The 20125-nt window shown below is 37.3% G+C and overlaps 1 long non-coding RNA gene across 2 annotated transcripts in view; it reads right to left on the bottom strand.

Annotated features, from left to right (window-relative positions):
• LOC117677217 (uncharacterized) overlaps nt 1-20125 on the bottom strand; it is a 119666-nt gene that overhangs the window by 76870 nt on the left and 22671 nt on the right. The window contains exon 3 of one of the 2 annotated variants that reach the window (XR_004594700.3): nt 2810-4567. The exons of the other annotated variant lie outside the window; for it this stretch is intronic. This is a non-coding gene — a long non-coding RNA (uncharacterized LOC117677217). Of the gene's footprint in view, nt 1-2809; nt 4568-20125 lie in introns of those variants that run through there. 2 annotated transcript variants of the gene reach the window in all.

Genomic DNA, 20125 nt, shown 5'->3' with positions numbered 1-20125 from the left:
AACTTTCAAAACATTCAATAAAAATATTAAAAAAAACATTTTGGAATTAACTCTTAAAAACAAATAGGTTCTCATGGGAAGCAAATTTATTTTGGCTGCATGATCATTGCAAGTCATAACAAAGATAAGCAATTTTATGATTTAAGAAATTGGATACCAGAGGGGGACTAAAGATTTTTTAATAGAAAGGGGAAAAAAATACAAGCCTGCTCTTGGTGTTAGTACTGGGACTTAGAAAATGACACCAAATGATACAACATTGGTAATATTAAAGGAGATAGTTGAATAACAGAGCTAAAAATTAGTGGCTACCATTTCAATAGTGTCAGTAATGATGTCTGACTTTATGGATAGGCTATGTCCTAAAGATATCAGTGAGGAAATTACAGACATGGGGCAAATTTTGCCTGACAAGACAGAGAAAGTACTGAAAGTGGAATTATAAATAACCGTTCGGAGGAATTATTTGAAAAAGGATGCTTTGTCAGATACTAAAGAAACTGGCTGAAGTTTTAAAATTAAAGGGGAAATACAAACAAAATTTTGTGGAGCATTTGGAAAATCAACAAAACAGGTTTATTAAATCTGTAAAGAAGTCTATGCGATGGGATGAAGAAGTAAACAGAAATCAAATCCTATGACGAGATTTAAATGTACTAAATATCAGTACTGCTAAAAATAAAAAGGAATGAATATAAAGTTTGTTTATCTGACAAAACGTAAAATAAGATTTTTGTTTTTGTACAGTTCTGGGAATTATTTGCAAACTTTTTGTTGACACCAGGATTGAAAAGTTTATGTTTTATGGATTTGCTTACAATTAAGGGATGGGATATAGGATGAAGACATTTCTATAACTTTATAGGGAGTGAAGAGATATTAGCTTTGTACTCGCAATGATGTTAGAAGTAATTTCTTTATATATTTCTTTCTTTGTCTTTCTTGTACTTTTTCATTCTTATTTACTTTTCTCTTTTCTTTAAGTTTCTTTTAGTTTGTATTAGTTTTTACTATTGTAGAAAATATCCTTAATCAAATTATACACACATATAGTATGAATGTATGTATGTATGTACGTACGTACATACATACATACATACATACATACATACATACATACACTGTATAGGCAAGACAACCATTTTAATAATGGATTCATTAACCAAGCAACAGGAATCACTGTATATCTCTGTAGTGATTTGTGTTTCTTGCTCATTCATTTCTTTTCTACAGTATCTTCAATTCTCTGTGAATATAGGTGACACTTTCTCCCCCAACCTCTCTACAATTCACAGGTAATTATAGAACTCATCTTCCTATTAGCGTAAGTAGGATATATCATTGTCACAATTCCAGCTACTAAAGGAGACAGGTGAAGAAGAGTGAATTGTGCAGTGGAGTGGACTGGCCACCGAAAAATAAAATCAGTGCTGCTCTAAATATTCTTCTCATTTGAAAAATGTATATTTTGCCTCACAGCATAAAGGTATTGTAGAGAAGATGGAGGAAGAAATTAGGAAATGCTTTGTATAATATTGCTTTACAAATATTACACCCTTAATTAAACAATTACTGCAAGTGTTTATTCGTAGTTGTTATGAGTTGTTATGAGTATATTTCTAGTTTTGTTTGCTTCCCCCCCCCTCCAGTTTGGTTAATTTTACTCATTTCTGATTCCTCAGAATAATGAATGGAACTTTGGATTTTATAAATAATAAGTTCAATTTCTTCTAGGAAAAATGTTAACCCTGTAATAAGAGTTTCAGAAAATAAACACTTGCCACAAATGAATTTATTCTGCTTCTTCTATAAGGTAATTCTGGACTAAAATGTTCACCTCTCCCTGTTTTGAGAGTATCAAAGGATTTAATTTATTTAATCACTGTTTAAGTAACTTGAATTTTCCTTAAATGCTAGTCAATAAGAAGATTAAAGCATAAATGCCAGTAAATGTGCTCTAAATATCAGGCTCAAAACATACTTCCCAGGTCCTGGATCCTCTTAACCATAATCTCCTACTGAAAGCAGAATAGAAATGTCATCCTTATGAACATTTCATGAATTTATGATTAAACAAGTAATTATGTACAGTACCTTTAGAAATCTGATAATTAAAAAAGAGAAAACAAGATTCTTGGAAGTTTTGATATTTAAGAATCTAATTCTAGACAAAAATTTATCAGTTTTTCAGGACTTCATTTTGAGAGCTATACAGTAGTTGTTAACTTTATTTGAATTATTGGTCTTTTTAACACCAATTTATATTCAATATATCAGCTGCTTGTAAGCTGTAATGATGACTAGTTTGGTATTACTTGAATTTAAGGCCTTCCTTAAAGTTAGATTGTCTTACAATCTATCCCCTTGTGAGAGAATAAATAAAGATGATTAACATCCCCAACCAGCATTTTTAATGTTCTTTTCAAAGTTAAAAATAAGAGTAATTTGATTTAAGTTCACAACACATCCAGAGAAAAGTGTTAACATATTCATTTTATGGATGGGAAGGTGCCAAAAAGGAGGAAATGATTAAGTTCAGTTCTGTTCCTTAGAGGATCCTAGAGAATTGTCAAGCATGAAACACCAGGTTCACACGTGAAGGTTCAATTAAGCTAATTTATCACCTATGAATGAGAAACTTTTCAACTAATGGTTAGCATCTGTTTAGAGATAGATAAAGGTCAATGTCTATGAAGATTCTCAGTCATCCAGGTCATGGTTGTCCCAAAGGTGCTTTTTCAAGAGGCAACTGGACTTTCTGGTTTTTCTTTGAAGATGTTTTGCTTCTCATCCAAGAAATTTCCTCAGCTGAAGAAGCTTCTTGGAGAAGCGAAATATCTTCAAAGAAAAAACAGAAAGTCCAGTTGCCTCTTGAAAAATCACCTTTGGGATAAGGGTCAACGGTACTCAAGGGGGTTGGATTTAGTTCCCTTGTGGCTACGTAGGGATTCTAGGCTGGTCTCTGTTTTCACTTCACCCCCAGGTTCTGCCATTCCTTCTCCTACAAGATCATAGCCTATTCTTGGCCTGTAGCTCTGAGGGAGGTGGGAGAAGCTTATCTTCAGAATGCTGTTTGACTCAGCAAACACTTGACAGCAGATCTCAGGTAAGACCAAAAAGATATCTCCTGTGTTTATCAAAGGATGTTGTCTAGCAGTGATTTGACATTGCCGAAATGCTTCTATTATTTAACCTACAGTTTCTTCAACCTTAACTGCCCTTCTTTCTACCAAAGAGGAGCTTTTTCCCCCCTTCTGAAATGTACCGTGTTACCAATATGATTCATTCCTCACAAATCTCAGCAGTACTTCTGCAGCTCCTGGTGGCATTTGGCTTCCCTTGAGAGGGATTTCTTTGCATATTTTCTGTCTTCCAGCTTCTATGCTCAGGTTTAGCATTTTACTTCTATTTGAAATCAGGGCAGATATAAAGCATTAACAATCCCTCTCCTCTCTACTTCCATCCTCCCCAATAAAATTATATCATCAACTCCATGAAGTTCCTTTTTAAAGTAGATTTTCCTTCACTCCTCTCTTCCCTCACTCCTCCACTTAGAAAGGTTTTTGAATGCAGATTCACTACCAGATCCTCTGGAAACTGTCATACACTGAGGCATTCATTTGCATTGCTTACTGTAGCTCTTTCCTCCATTTCTCAGTCCCCTCTGTGGGTTTTCTTTTGGCCGCCTTTATGCAAATCTAGACAAATATTTGTAGAAAAATTGTGGCTTGAGGCTTGGAAAGAAGGAATTTTAGCATGTGGTATTGTTTTTGTAGAAGGGGAGATGAAAGTATCCTTGGCTATACAGTCTGTAGATTATATGGGGTTCATTTGACATTCAAACAATGACTTAATAAATATGGCAATTTAAATTTCATGCTCCGTTGTCAGAGACAGATGCTAGCAGGTCATAATATCTGTCTTCTAAATGTTGATTTAGATTCAAGCACCTCTGGGGAGGATTTCTCTTACATATACAAAGGCCAATTACCACGCCATGTCATTTCCCTCAACAATTATTTATATCAATGGATGTTGAAACATTTTGCCTTAAAGAGCATCTTTCCTCGTCTCCTTCTTTATCTTGGTGTGTCAATTTGTCTGTCTAGTATGATTACTTACGAACCTCTCTTTACCATAGAATGTAACGGGATGCATTCAAGGGTGCATATTGAGAGTCAGCAAGGATACCTTTGATGTTGTTTAGTCTCACCAATGCCCAAAATGAACTAAATTGTGCATTGGAATGTACTGAATGCACCCTATTTTCAACACATTTCAGATAACATCAATATCTGTAGGTGCTTTAGCTTTCTGGAAATATTTCTGACATTATTAACCGACGAAGAAACCCTAGATAAACTTGCAAATAAGCCTAAGGTTATTTTATATTATATCCAGACTATGGACATGCAGTTTAAATCACAGGGAAGCCAAGACAAGCCATCTTATTCAACATCAATATTTTTGTCATCTCCCTTTTCTGTCTCAGTCTGATTCTTCTCCAGTAGTGACAAGTAATTGCTTAGTACAAGTGGATCCTCATAAATATTGATTGTGAAATCTCCTGTAAATGTTCAATGAAACTAGTAAGAGAACATTACAACAAACATGTTTACCAAAGAATCTTTAAAGGCAGAAAGGGGTGGGGTGGGAGGAATCTAATTTCAGAAGGAAGTCACACGTGTCAATTCTTTTCTTCAGTCGGCTAAATAACAGCAAGGCTGTTTTCTAACTAAACAGTCTCATTAACATAAGCATAACTACAGGGTAAATATTCAATCTCATTTCAATGAATTCATGGAAAAGGAAGGAATATTCTTTTAATATGCACAAGTCATGCAGACAATGATATGAAGTTAATTCTTTTCATCGTATTATCACTGTATTGCATTAACTTAAAAGAAATAATAATGCAATGCATAAAATGTTTGCGTATTAGTGGAAACTTTCATTGTACCCTATTAGCACCATATCATATTAGTATTGCATTAGGCGATTATGCTTCAGCACTAAAAATGATGAAATCCCCACTGTGAAAACCGATATTGAATTCTTGTAACGTTTCAAGACCATTTTTAGCTCTACATATAAATAATTCATGGGAACAGATCTAATGAATTGAAGGGGAAAAAAACCCATCCCTTGACACTGTAGGAATATTTATGAATGTAAAGTCATGAAAAAGATATTTAAAAAAAATATGGAGATCAAAATATCTAGAGTATTGCCACAGTCTGCTCACACAGCTTGAACGGAACCCAGAGGCAGGCATTCTTATTTTCATGTTAATTCTAAAAATAAAATAGATTGCAAATTCATTCATTTTTGGCTGTCATTGTGTCTATCATATCAGGGCTGTAAAAATAACAAGGACAATTAGATGGCAGCAAAGAGATAAAAAAAACTAACTCTTTGTTGCCCTCTAGGGGCTGGTTGAATTTTCATAGGCCAGGAGGGATATCTTACCTGAAAATTCATAGGATCATCATTGGTATCAAGTGTTATTTAGCTAACAGCATGCCATAATACTGAAAACAATTGTCCAGAAATGTTTGTTTTTGAAATGAATCTGTATTCCTTTAGTTTTCACAATTAACAATTTTGTCTAGAACTATTTAGAAGTAACTTTTATTGAGTTAAAAAAACCTCATTCCATGGTAAATCTGTATAAGATCCTGAGTGTGAAAATATTTCAACAAAAGGAGCACATATGCAATGGACTTATTTCTTACATGCTGTTAAATATAAGAATAAAAGTATTCAGCAGCTGATAAGGGTCAGCAGAAATGATTTCCTGCAAGGGCTGAAAATGGTGAAGTAAGAACCATTGATAAATCAGTTGAAACAGAATTGTTGTGTAAACATACAACAGACTCAGCTGTCTCACAGGAACTTCAAGTGATTGGCAAAGTATCCATTAACTCAGTATGGTATATATTCTGCATATCTAGGACTTATTTCTGGTCAGCAGTAAATAACTTATGAAGTTATGTTGACTCAGTGAAGCTACTATTATTACTGAATAGAGAAGTTAGTTTCAGGGGAGCCAAAATTTATTTCCATGTCTGAAATGAAATAAATGTCCTCATCCATACCTTAATATATTCTCACCATTATCTCACATATATGTTTGCCAAATAATACTGGCAAAGCAACAGACTTTTTGTTTGTTTGGGGGGGGGAGTCAGATTCCAGTGTCCTAGAATCTTTGAAAATCAGACTTTTAAAATGACGTAGAAGGAATGCTTTGGAACTTGCAGAAACACAGATCAGTGCTTATCTGCAACTTATTCAATCATTCAGAATAGAGCTGTAAAGGATCTTGGAGGTTTTCTAGTCCAACCCTCTGCTCAAGCAGGAGAACCTATACCCAGTGGTGGGATTCAATTTTTTTAACAACCGGTTCTGTGGGCGTGGCTTAGTTGGGGGTGTGGCTTGGTGGTCATGTGACTGGGTGGGCATGGCTAGCTGATCATGTGACTGGGTGGGCGTGGCTATGTGCATAGGGACTACTCAGAGGGCTGAAAAAAGTCATTTCTGACTGGTCCTCGCACTTATGACCATCCTCACATTTATGCCCGTTGCGGCATTCTTAACAACCGTGTCAGTCATTTCACCACTACTTCTCTTCACCACAGTGACAAGATAGGGTGCAAAATGTAAAATGTGAGGACAGTCGTAAGTTCAAGGACTGATCAAAAGTGCGAGGAACGGTCAAAATAGCTTTTAATTGCAAAAAAACACCGAACCGTTTGTTAAATTACTGGCTCGCCCGCCCCTCGCCCACCACTATTTATTGGCAATAAATAGTGGTGTGGAGGGGTGGGGCAAGGGGCGGGGCGAGCCAGCAATTTAACAAACGGTTCGGCCGAACCGCCTAGAACCGGCAGAATCCCACCACTGCCTATACCACTTCTGACAAGTGACTGTCCAGTCTCTTCTTAAAAACCTCCAGTGATGAAGCACCCACAAATTCTGAAGGCAGGAAGTTCCACTGTTTATTGTCCTCACTGATAGAAAGTTTCTCCTTGATTCCCAGTTGCTTCTCTCCTTGATTAGTTTCCATCTGTTGTTTCTTGTCCTGCCCTCTGATGCTTTGGAAAATAAATTGACCCCCTCCTCTTTGTAGCAACCTCTCAAATACTGGAATACTGCTATCATGTCACCCTAGTCCTTCTTTTCTCTAGGGGTCATTCCATGTCAAGTGGTTTGGGGCAGGAGTGAAATCTAAATTTTTTTGCTACCGGTTCTGTGGGTGTGCCTTAATTAGTGGGCGGGGCTTGGTGGTTAAGTGACTGGGTGGGTGTGGTCAAGTCAATGTCACTTCTTTGCCCTTTTTTAACCTACAAAACACAATACAACACAACTGGCTCACCCATAATGTAAAACCAGCTGTGCTAGACTCAAAATGGCCCCGCAACAAGCAGAAACCTCACACAGTCACAAAAAGCCCAAAAAAACAACTTTCACACTTTACACACACAAAATTCCACATACAGCTTTGTGAGATTTTGTGTGTTTGTGTAGTTAGAGTGAAACACTACAGAAACACACTAAATCTCAGAAAGCTGCACAAATATTATTTTATTTTTATTTATTTTTATTTTTATATAAAAGCAGCTAAATTTAAAACTTCCTAAACTTTAAATGGCTAGGTCTAAAAAAAGAACAACTAAAAAAAAACCCCAATTAACTATTTTTTTAAAAACTCCCAAAGGGGGAAAAAACTTACCCAATAGAACAGGGGTCTCCAACCTTGGCAACTTTAAGATTTGTGGACTTCAACTCCCAGAATTCCTCAGCCAGCTTTGCTGGGAGTTGAAGTCCACAAATCTAGGCAGGAAAGCTAAGGTAAGCAAGCTGGAAGCTGGGGGGGGGGAGAGAAAAAGAAACTTTTTTTCTTTTACATGGCTCTGGCGATCCAAGCTGAGTTGCCTGATTAGCAGGCAACTCAGCTGGGATGTCAGAGCTTGGCTGGTCAGAGCCATTTAAAAGGAAAAAAAGGCTATGATGATCGCGGGGCTCAGCTGGGCATGGGGGGCGGGGGCAGGGATTTTTGCTACCGGTTCTCTGAACTGCCTGCCACCATCGCTACCTACTCGCCCGAGCTGGTCCGAACCGGGAGCATTTCACCCCTGGTTTGGGACTCCCAGGTCGACCATCATGGATTTTGATGAAATTTGGTGTGAACATGCACACACATCCCCAATGAACATTGGTAAAGTGTTATGTTGCTGATGCAATACTTGAGGAGATATAGTCCAGGGGTGAAATGCTCCCGATTCGGACCAGATCACCCGATCCAGTAGCGATGGAGGCGGGTGGTTCGGAGAACCAATAGCAAAAATCCCTCCCCCCCACATTGCCCAGCTGAGCCATGCAATCATCAGAGGCTTTTTTTTAATTTTTAAAAGCATTTTTTCTACAACCTCTTTGGCCAAGAAAATGCTTTTAAAAGTAAAAAAAAAGAGCCTCTGATGATCACGCGGCTCAGCTGGGATCGTCAGAGGCTTTAAAAAAAAAAAAGAAAGAAAGCCTCTGCCGATCAGGCAAGTCAGCTGAGATCATCAGAGGCTTTAAAAGCATTTTTTTAACAACCTCTTCAGCTGAAGAGGTTGTAGAAAAAATGGTTTTAAAAGTAAAAAAAAGAAAAGTTGGCTACACCCACTCAGTCATATTACCCACCACCACCAAGCCATGCCCACAGAACTGGTAGTAACAAATTTTACATTTCACCATTGATATAGTCATTTGTATGACCCCATACCGCAGCCTTCAACAGTATGACTCTGAGATTTTAGCAACTCAGAATTACAGATGCAGCGTTCCAGGTGTCACCTCATGAAGGCTTTATAAAGCAGTACTAATACTTCATGTGATTTTGATTCTATGCCTTTGTTTATACAACCAAGGATTGTATTCGCTTTTTTGGCTGCTGCCGCACACTGCTGGCTCATATTTAAGTAATCGTTCACTAGTACTCCAAGATCCCTCTTACAGTTTTTGAGCCTTATCTTATTATTGTTACACTTCACATTAAGGCATGGCAATTAATTTCAACTCTCTAAATCCTCAGGAATTTGAATATACCAGATTTGCAGTGACAATACAATTAAACATTTGTTTACTGCATGGAAGAATGAAGTCACACATATACAGAAGATCTTCCTATACCAAAATGTAGAAATCACACACTCTCTCTATGTATGCTCCAGGATTTAAATTCTAGGCCTTTTCTTCACATCTTGAATCAATAGAAATTTGGCTGTTCTCTTCACAGCCTTGATAATAGAAGACACCTGCTCTATATTTATATGTCTTCTCTGGCCTAATAATTGCTGGTCCCTATGTTGCCAACATTTTCCCTCAGCCATGAGCCTTAAAAATGATATGGCTATATTAAGAAATAATTAGAGTAGTACCATATTACTTGGCAGGTTGGTTTTTTATAGTAGAGATGGGAAGTAAAGAAAGATGCAGGCCTGAAGTAGAATTAATTTGAAAAAGAGAAAAATAGGAAATGCGAAAATAAACTGAGAGGCAAGACTACAAGAGATAATATTTTGCAAAACTTGAACGTATGTGATTCATAGGATGGCTAGATTGGGAAATCCCGTTGGTATACCTACCTTCTATTAGAACAGTTTCTTAATTTTTTTTTCTTCTCTCAGGACTTCTTCCCACTTTTAAAAATAACGGAGGGCCCAAAATAGCTTTTGTCTGTATGGGTTTATTTATATTTACTGTATTAAAAATTTTAAAAATGACACATTCAGTGCCACTACTGCTTGTCATGGTTGTTTGATGGGATTTTTAATATTGTATTGTATTTTGATTTCACAGATCCCTGAGAGAGTCCCAGGAACCTCTAGGGACCATCAGATCACACTTTGAAAAACACTGTAGTAGAGCTAGAAAGTATTCTGATTTACAATTACTAGGGTTTTTTCCCCCTTTTTTTACATACTTCTTACTTATGTGTTTTCTCTAGCACAGGAGACGTTAGAAAGAACAATATTAGCTACATGTAGATAGAACATGGCTCAGCTTCATGGTAGCAGCTGGAAGACGTTTATCTATGAAATGTTGTTGACAGGCCTGAAGAACTTTTCATCGCAAACAACCTGTCAGTGCCCTTGTGTTGTGAAGCAAAATGCTTAGAATTTCATGAAACAAGAGATCATTATTTTATCAGAGCTCGCTATTCTTAATGTAGAACAGAGTACCAGAGGAAGGACTGGACTGAGTTCTCTCAGATGACTAAATAAATGGAGAGCACCTTTGGATACAGTGGCAATAGTCTAAACGCTACTAAATATAGTGGATGGACTGCATTGTGATCAGATTCACTGAGCTTTGCTCTTCTTCATTACAAGCCTGACTGCACCCTCTGAGTTTACCCTGCAGAGCAGAGAAGCCTGCAGAAAACATTTGCCCTTATACCTTCTACACAGCATGCCGGAATTCAGTAACAAACCTCCATAAAAGCTAATGGCTTTTATAGAGGCTAATGACCATGCACAACAGTGCATATTCAAGGTTAAACAGAGGTACTTTTAGAAGGAGAGGGTACCTTTCCCCCCTATGTGATAATACTACTACATTCTCATTTGACCATAAAGATATATGTATTTCCAGGAGTTGAAATGTTGTTTTACTATTCAAAATGTAGTCAGATATTCTGAACAAAGATAATAAATACATTGCTAATAATGGAAGTCTTTCAACAGTCCTTAGTCATTGGGCTTCTTGCATATTTGATAAACCTAGGCAATAATATTTAGCACTGAACCCATTTTTTTTAAAAAAAAAACCTCTTCATGGCATCCCCAAGATTAAGATAGTTGTTTCAGAATCTGAAATGTTTGTTCTGAAATATGGCAGGAGAGGATGCTTTCATTAAAGACTTTGCAAATTATATGAATTTTTTTTTTTGTAGCAGCAAAAAAACAACAACACAAAAACAAACCACAGTCACTTTGCTATTCGCACTTAGTATTTAACATGCAATATTTCAGCGGTAAAACTGCAGGGTCTCTATGGTAATAGGGCAGAATTAAAATGGAAGATGGATACTAGCAGATATATTTATCAGGAAAGGGCCCTCAATACTATCTATCTATCTATCTATCATCTATCTATCTATCTATCTATCTATCTATCTATCTATCTATCTATCTATCTATCTATCTATCTATTTATCTATCTGTTAGTTTGTCAAACTTGTACAAGATAGCAGGTATAAATATGAACATGGACATGAATGAAGGAAATGAATATATGTAAATGGGGACAGTAGGACAGGGGCGGTAGGCACGCTGGTGCGCTTATGCACGTCCCTTTACGGACCTCTTAGGAATGGGGTGAGGTCAACAGTAGACAGTTTAAGGTTGAAGCTGTGAGGGTTTGAGGCGGTAACAACAGAGTCAGGTAGAGCATTCCAGGCATTGATCACTCTGTTGCTGAAGTCGTATTTTCTGCAATCAAGTTTGGAGTGGTTTACCTTGAGTTAACTTCTGCATTTACTCTCTCTATAAGTATGTATAAGGGGTCTTGGCAAGGTAAAAGTGCTTGAAGACACTTAATATTGGACTTAACCCCAGTAAACCCCAATAAGGTCTGTAAATTTTTAGCTGTATTGCTAAAGTACAGTAATATAGTAAAGCTATATTGCTAAGTACAGATTTATGATTGTCACTCCTTAATGTTCTCATTCAGGTGGGGGTAAAAAGCATCCATATAGATGTTGTGTAATGTTCCAAATTATTTTTCTGCAGAGTCAGGCAAAGCACAATGACATTTATTTCAACTCTAGCACACTTTAGACCAGGCTTCCCAACATGGTTTGGAGTATAATTACCGACCTAGGTAATATATACTATCTGAAATTATAACAGCTATAGTATAACATTTCCAAAACAAATAATCTTGGTGATAACTTGTCTAGCTCTTAAGCCTCTACCAGCTATGAAATATATTAAACCATAATTTCTTTAACTGTGGTTTGTCGATAAGACTTTAGCTGGCTGGATAAACTCAAGTTAGAACCAAAGTTACAATCACTTAGTGTAATTTGTAAATACCACTATAAATTACATTCATATGGCTTGGTTAACCACCTCTTGCTGAATAAACCACAATTAGCTTACTTCACACAGCAGCTATACAGTATGATTTACAAACTATAATGATTGGGCTCGCACAATAAAGTGTAAGACAAAAAATATTAAGAATTACCTTAAAAATGGCCTTTTGTGTGTGTGTGTGTGTGTGTGTGTGTGTGTGTGTGTGTGTGTGTGTGTATAGTCGAGGGCAGGGGTGCTATTCAGCAGATTCTGACAGGTTCTGGAGAACCGGTAGCAGAAATTTTGAGTAGTTCAGAGAACCAGCAAATACCACCTCTGGCTGGCCCCAAAGTGGGGTGGGAATGGGGATTTTGCAGTATCCTTCCCCTGGAGCAGGGTGGCAATGGAGATTTTGCAGTATCCTTCCCCTGGAGCGGGGTGGCAATGGAGATTTTGCAGTATCCTTCCCCTGCCACGCCCACCAAGCCACGCCCACCAAGCTATACCTACCAAGCCACGCCCACAGAACCGGTAGTAAAAAAAATTGAATTCCACCACTGGTCGAGGGTCTGAAGGTGTGCTGTACTCACGTTGCATGAACTATTCAAATGTGCTTTCAGCTGTCCTGCAGACCTCTCCTCTGAAAATATGGAGACTGGGGAGACAAGGAGATAAAGCTGCAGATACATTCCCTGTTTTATACGCTGCCTCAAGCTTCCCACATTTAGGCAGATGGCTTAATGCAGTGAATGAACTCCACTATAGATTTCAAGACAGAAGAAGTGGACTGTTCCTTGTAAGAATGCTGTCACATGTTTTTACATGCAATGTCACCAAACATTTAAATTATGATTTAAGATTGTTTTTCATATCTATCCATTTCATAGTAACACCAAGGAAGACAATATTTTTCCTCTGGTTACAGTTTTCTCCTCTCCTTTAAAAGTTCTTTCTTTATCCCCCACTGCTGCTTGCTATATGGAGGATATTATGACATCTGTTCTACCAGATGCTGTTCTGCTTCTACATAGCTTTCATATAGAATCTGGCTTTTCTAACAGACAGACACATACGCAGACAGAACCTCTTGCAAATGTGTATGAAAGTAAAAATTCAGCCATCTAGTTGTTGGGAAAGTAATCTTTGTATGAAGATTGAGAGGTGCAATAATCCTCATGAATTAAAGCTCTTCTCATATTTTTAGCACTTACTGCGTGGATGTGAGTTGGAATGGTTTCTGAAGACAAAGAGTGAAAAGCATCAAATAGTTGACTTTCTTCATACCATTTTGTAGATAGTAACGGTCCTTGTTTCCTCCCTTGCCAATTTTGCCCTCACACTGTATCTTTAGATATTTAGAGAAGAGCTCAGTAGCGATGTCTCTTGAATTTTAATTATTAATATAGGGCCACTCTAAGGGAATTAAATGTGCCACAGCATTCTGGAAATTGCCTGCTCCATAGCATTCTACCCCACAGTAACTACAAGGGTAGCCCCATGTAGAGTACATTGCAGTAGTCCAAACGTGATATGAATAAGACTTGAGTGACTAACCATAGAGACTACTAATCCAGGAAAGGCTGCAACTGGCACACAAGATGAAGTTGTGCAAAGGCTCTCGTATTCGCAGGTGGAGCAGGAGTCCCGAGTTCAGAAGAACCTCTGAGTTGCAGAGAGGATCTGTCTGGGGTAGTGCCACCTCATGCAGAATTAAAGATGTTAAAAGTCCCAGATCTTGAAGCCAGGGGTGAAATTCAGCTGGTTCTATCTGGTTTGGGTGAACTGGTAGCGGCAGCTATGGGAGGCTCCACCCGCCTGCGCAGACGTCATGATGTTGCTTTTTTGCAACATTTTAAGCCTCTGCGCATACCCAGAAGGCTTTGTGCATGTGCAGACAATGACACATGTGAGCAGAGCAAGCACAAGTGCGGCGATCAAACATTTGCAAACCATAGAGAAAGTAAGTGAATTTCACCCTGCTTGAAGTTCCATGTATTAGCTTTGAGTAGCTTCTACTCAAAGCTAGTAGCCCTTGCCAGGGTTCAGCCAAAGCCTGTTGTCCCTCATCAAGGCCCCCACAGCCTCCAGAGGCACCTTAAAAGGGCAGCCATGGCATAACTTGGAACATCAGGAGTAGAGATATAAACCCGAATATCATTAGCACACTGATGATACCTCAACCCATGGCGTCTGATGATCTCACCCAGTGGCTTCATTAATATTAATCTTAAAGCAGGTAGTCTTTTTTTTTCAGGCTTGAGAAAAAAAATGGATGTTTTAATGAGTAGCAAAGATGTGGTGTGGTTCCAAAATCCTTGCTCTGAATCAGTTTAAACCAAAATCCCAAGGGTTTAAATATTACTTTTAGGCAAGTAAATTTCCGTTTTGAGTAGTTTGATGGGACTTTAACTTTTTAAAATATTTCTTGTTCATGTTTTGTCCTGTACTCTGATACAATAGTGTTCACAAGAAGAATGTCCTACTGGTTTAAAAAAACAAATCTTGTACTTTGGTAAAATAATTTAAATGCATTCATTTCTGGTATTTTGCTAATTTTATCATAAGTATGCAGTTATTTCCTGTCATTTATCAGTAAATATGAACTACCCATTTCAGCCTCAGTTAGCAAGATAAACTAGGAAAGCAGTGGAAATTTGATAAAAGGAATTGCTTTACAGTTATAGTCTTACAATATAACTGTGTAGTGATTTTACTTGCTCTAAGAAAATATTTTAAAATAACCTAGTTCCTAATTAATTACAAATTCAACATGATTTATAAGAATGTATCCTACTTACTGAACAGGAACTTTGAATTGACTTTAAGTATTGCTAATAAAGCTTTCCCATTTGGCTGAAAAGTATATAAAAGCTTTTAAAGGCAATAACAATATAACGATAAAATACTCCGCAAAACTGAATTATGTTTGCTGGCACAATGTAGACAATGGAGATGCAGGCATTCAGAAGCAAAGTTCTTTATTCATCTATTTTGACAGAATTTTCTCCTTTTCCTTTTTGAAAGATTATTCTTTGCAGTTTAGATTGATGTGTACAAAATACATAATTCTTTGTCTACAACCTTCAGCTTTCAAATCTTTGCTGGAATAGAGGGGAAAGAGTGCCATTTTTATTTATTTTATTTATTTATTTTTTTTAAAAAATGTGCTGATTGGCAAGGTTCCCTGTAGTCTCCCAACTAGATGGCACAGCAGGCCTTTGGCAAACTCTGTCTGCCAAAGAGTCAGTGACAAATGAAACTTCAATACGTTTTATGGAGACATGGTTTGCATCAAGTCTCATTTGGCCTAATTTCAGCCTTAGGCAAACTTTTTTTTTTCAAAATAGTAAAGCTTGAGACCAGCTTGCTTCTTTTCTGAAGAAATGAAAAGCAAGCAGATGTAGTGTGTGTGTGTGTGTGTGTGTGTGTGTGTGTGTATCTATATATATATCTATATCTATCTATCTATCTATCTATCTATCTATCTATCTATCTATCTATCTATCTATCTATCTATCTATCTATATATCAGGAGGCCTTTTTTTTTTAAAGGAAAAATGTTTAGATATAATTTCTTGATATGTAATTTTAAAGTCTTGTCCTTTGGCATCCCTATAAAGAGCAACACTGAAGGCATACTACTTTTCAATAAAACTGAATTACTGTATTTTTCCGACTATAAGACGCACCTAAATTTACGAGAGGAAAACAAGAAAAAAATAGTTTTTAGCCTCCGCATGTCGGGTTTTCGCCCTCCCAGGCCCCCAGGAGCACTCTGCAGTGCTCTGCATTGCCCGTTTTCACCAAAAATGGACCCGTTTTCACCAAAAGCGCACCTGTTTTTGGCCTGCAGAATGCTTTTGGGGACCAGGGAGGACGAAAACGTGAGGCACAGAGGGTTCGGGAGGCCAAAATTGCTCGTATTTGGTCAATAAGATGCACCTAAATTTTCACCCACTTTTGGGGGGTGGGGAAGATGTGTCTTATACTCCGAAAAATGCGGTATACTCCATCTGTTTGCTTCTAAGATAGGGGTGTCCAACTTTGACAACTTTAAAACTTGTGGACTTCAACTCCCAGAATTCCCTAGCAGCCATGTACAATAGGCTAAGGTGCCAGCAGCAAGCAGAAGATTGTTTGCTCATGAAGGGAGCAATGAAGACTTCAACCTAAGTCCTTCCCCAAAATCTGGATCAGTAGTGTTGGCCTTGTCTTATATTTTATCCAACAGCTATTCTCTTACCTAGTGCTCAGGCTGGGAAATACTAATACAGGTATTCCTCACTTAAGAACCAATCATTTTATGACCATTATGATGTCCACGGAATATATGTCGTACCCCCAACCATCATAAATGATGGTGCCACCTTCCTATGATCACATGGCTGCATGTCGGACAGGTCAGCTTTACAACCATTGTTTTAAATGTTTGCAAATGACCACAATTCATGATGTGTCTTGCCACCTTCCAGGAAAAACACCATCTGAAATGAATGGGGTTGCTTAACTATTGTGGTATTTGCTTAATGACCACCACATTTGCTTAACAATCGCAGCAAACAATTCATGACCTCTGCAAAAAAAAAAAAAAAAAAAGGTCAGAAAATTACTTCCAGCCACATGGGTGTCTCGATTTACAACCTTGGCTTAAATCCGTCTCGATTACAGTCTCAAATTAAGTTGAGGAATACCTGTATAGCAGGTGCACTATATTAAAAACTATACAAATGGATTTTATGGGCGATGTGTGATGGCCATGTGTCTAATTACAACTTTGTCATAGAGGACGGATTACATGCATTTGCTTTAAAAAGAAAATGAGCATCTGTAACTAAATAGCTCAAGCTGACTATACATTTATTTTAGAAACCAAGAACAAAATAATGGATGCTGCAATGAATCAGCTGGGAAATATTTCTGTTCTCCTCCTGCCTCATGGATCTACATTTCTCATCACCAGCTGTCCTCTGTTTGCAAGTTTGGTTAGCCTTCCCATGTTATAGCTATGGCTGATATACAGGTAGTCTTCAACTTACGACCACAACTGAGCCTAACCCTAACCCTAACCACAACTGAGCCCAGAATGTATATTGGTAAGTGCAAAATTGGTTAAGTGAGCTATGTCCCATTTTGAACTTTTCTTGCCACTTTTTGTTAACCGAATCACTGCAGTTGTTAAATTAGTAACACGGGCTGTTAAGTAAATCTGGCTTCCCCGTTGACTTTGCTTGTCAGAAGCATGCAAAATATGATCACATGACCCCGGGACATTGCAACCGTCATAAATATGAATCTGCTGTCAAGCATCAGATGACTATGGGGATGTTGCAATGGTCATAAGTGTGAAAAATGGTCATAAGTCACTTTTTACAGTGCTGTTGTAACTTCGAACAGTCACTGAACAAACTGGACTACCTAGGCTTTCTTATCCATAATGTAATCCAGATAAGAATTCTGTTCCTCAATCATCCAGATAAGATTCTTTTTCTCTTCTATATCCGTGCTCTCCTTTCTGTTGCTAAATATGAATGGAAATGTTAATGTACAGAGTACTGATCTTTCTGAGCAGGGCTAGCCTGGAAATCTATAATTCATTACCATCATTAAAACAGATGGAGGAAATAACTGGAACCTTTTTAAGGGACATAACTGTCAATATGGCAAGACCCGGCCATATAGATTCTACCATAATTGTCATTGCAGATGTGGCATTAGCAAGAGTATGATTTTGTCAATTAATCTTTTTTTTTTTTAAATTCGTAGTTTATTATAGCTTGGAAGAATCCATTTGTAATGACCTTATTTTACATGATGCTCTTCACTTTAAACAAATTTACTACCTGCTCTCTTTACCCTTTGAACATGTTTGGTTACACTTTCTCAGCGTAATGCATAACCTTATGGCATACAGTTAAAGCAACCCTCCTTAATTAGTAGTGTTTCCTTTTAGCTAAATATTGTGTTGATCGTAAGCTCCTTCTAATTGCTTCATCTAACTATCTAGGCATGGAAAAATGTTGAAGGAACTGTTTTAAGTCCATAATCCTTTGAGACGTTGTCTCCGTAATTTAACATTCTTTCTTTCCTGCTTAAATAATAACTAAAGGCATAATGTGTGGTTTATTTTTAACTACTGGTAAGGATTATAGCATATAAACTCAGTGAAGGAAGCAATCCTGTACTAACAGCAGAGTCTCTCTTCTTTTAAAATCTGTAAATTAAATAATGTCAAAGCAGAAATGCTCCAGACCGTTTCTAACTATCTTTACTTGCATTTTACTTTTACAAGGAAAATAGCCAAACCTAAAACCAAAAGAGCAGCCATTCAAACTATATTACTCCTAGTTTGTATATTATAAAGGAAAACTTCAGAAATACTTTCACAGGCAGAAAAGGTGGTTTGTCTTGGCAAAACTCTGCCTGAAGATCCCACTGTCACTGTTGCTTCTCTTTGACCAAAAATGGGCCCAGTGATAAGGGAAGAAACTATACATTCTCAGGATTTTAACTTTTCTCCTTCTCCAGGAAGTGTGTCTCAAGCTATGCCGGCCCTGCAGTTGGAATAGGATTCTCTTTTCTCTATCCATTGTACCTATGGTTGTTTTTAATGTTTTAATGGGTTGAGTTTTATAGTTTGATTTGATATGTCTTTTAATTTTTGATTGGGATTCACACAGAATTAGTTGAAAGATGGAAAAGATGGCCAGCTATGTTTTAAAAGAGAGAGATAAAGAGAGAGAGAGAGAGAGAGAAAGAAAGAAAGAAAGAAAGAAAGAAAGAAAGAAAGAAAGAAAGAAAGAAAGAAAGCCCTGTGTTATATCTCCAGCAAGCAATCACATCCTGAATGCACTAGAGCATCCCAAAATTTCTCCCTCTCCACACCTCACGGTGTTAGAACTGCCCAACTTATTACAACAATCCAGCACACAATTACTTGTTTCTTTCTAACTGAATTTGGTTAGTAAATAATTTAAAACTCAAAGCATGATCAAGTTACAAATTACAGACTTCTGCATGCCATTGTAACTTTCTCATTAAAGACAATGTAATTTAAAAATTAGTTTCTTCGGTTAGATAATGTTTCATTGCTTTATTTAAAGTATTCTTTACTAGGGTCGAAGTGATTGTTCGTATGTATGTGCGTGTCTGAGTGAATGTTCCTGAGAGTGATCTGAGAATGATTAGTGAAACAGGTTTTACAACAGAAAGGAGACTGATTTACAAGAGATAAATTGTAGAGATAGGCAAAGCCTAGTATCTATAGCCTAACTATACCAGGAAAGTCTCAGTGGGACTGTGAAGAAAAGCAGAAGGAGCTGACCTCATCTTAGCAATTTATTAAACAAAGAGCAGTCAGCATAGTAGACTAAGTGAGGATGTTGTATGTATGTAAGCATGTACGTACGTACCGTATGTGTTAAATTTATATGCCGCCTATCACACTGTCAATCAAGGACACATAATCAATCTTCTCTATATACATCCTTTGCCCCTTTGTGGTCAGTTGGTCAAGAGTTTATGCCACTGGATATGTATCTCCACTGTTCCTTTAGAAAGCCGCTACACTTTCCATCTACAAAGACAAAAGAGTATTTTTGTCTTCTTCTATTTGGGGAGCACTTACTAACTTACATAAACGACTTATCCATGAAGGCTCTGACCATAAATCCTGATTGCAAGGATGGATACAAGCAGTAGTTGTGTTTAAAAAAGAAGAAAGAAGAAACAGAGAAAGAAAAGATATTTTAATTTCAAGGTTCACTGGAAAAATAACATTAAAAAAAATCAATGTTTGCCAAACAGAAGGACAAATTCATATGGGAAATAAAAATGTATTTATAAGATTCAAAGACAGTCTGATAAGTCACGTTATGTTGGAAAGAAAATATTAGCAAAGCACTTTTCAGGTTTGCCATCCAGATTTGTCTGGAAAACTCTTTATTATTCAAGGATGATACAATAGTTCCACAAAGCCTAAGAATTCCTATTGTTGCCCGATAAAGATTTACTCTGGGGGCAGGTTTCTAATGTTTGAATGAAAAAAAAAATCAAATGAA

The sequence above is a fragment of the Pantherophis guttatus genome, chromosome 3, assembly GCF_059756535.1.
Source record: "Pantherophis guttatus breed Tessera chromosome 3, ASM5975653v1, whole genome shotgun sequence".
Taxonomy (NCBI): domain Eukaryota; kingdom Metazoa; phylum Chordata; class Lepidosauria; order Squamata; family Colubridae; genus Pantherophis; species Pantherophis guttatus.
Note: the sequence above shows the minus strand (reverse complement) of the source record. Positions and strands in the feature narration are given on the sequence as shown.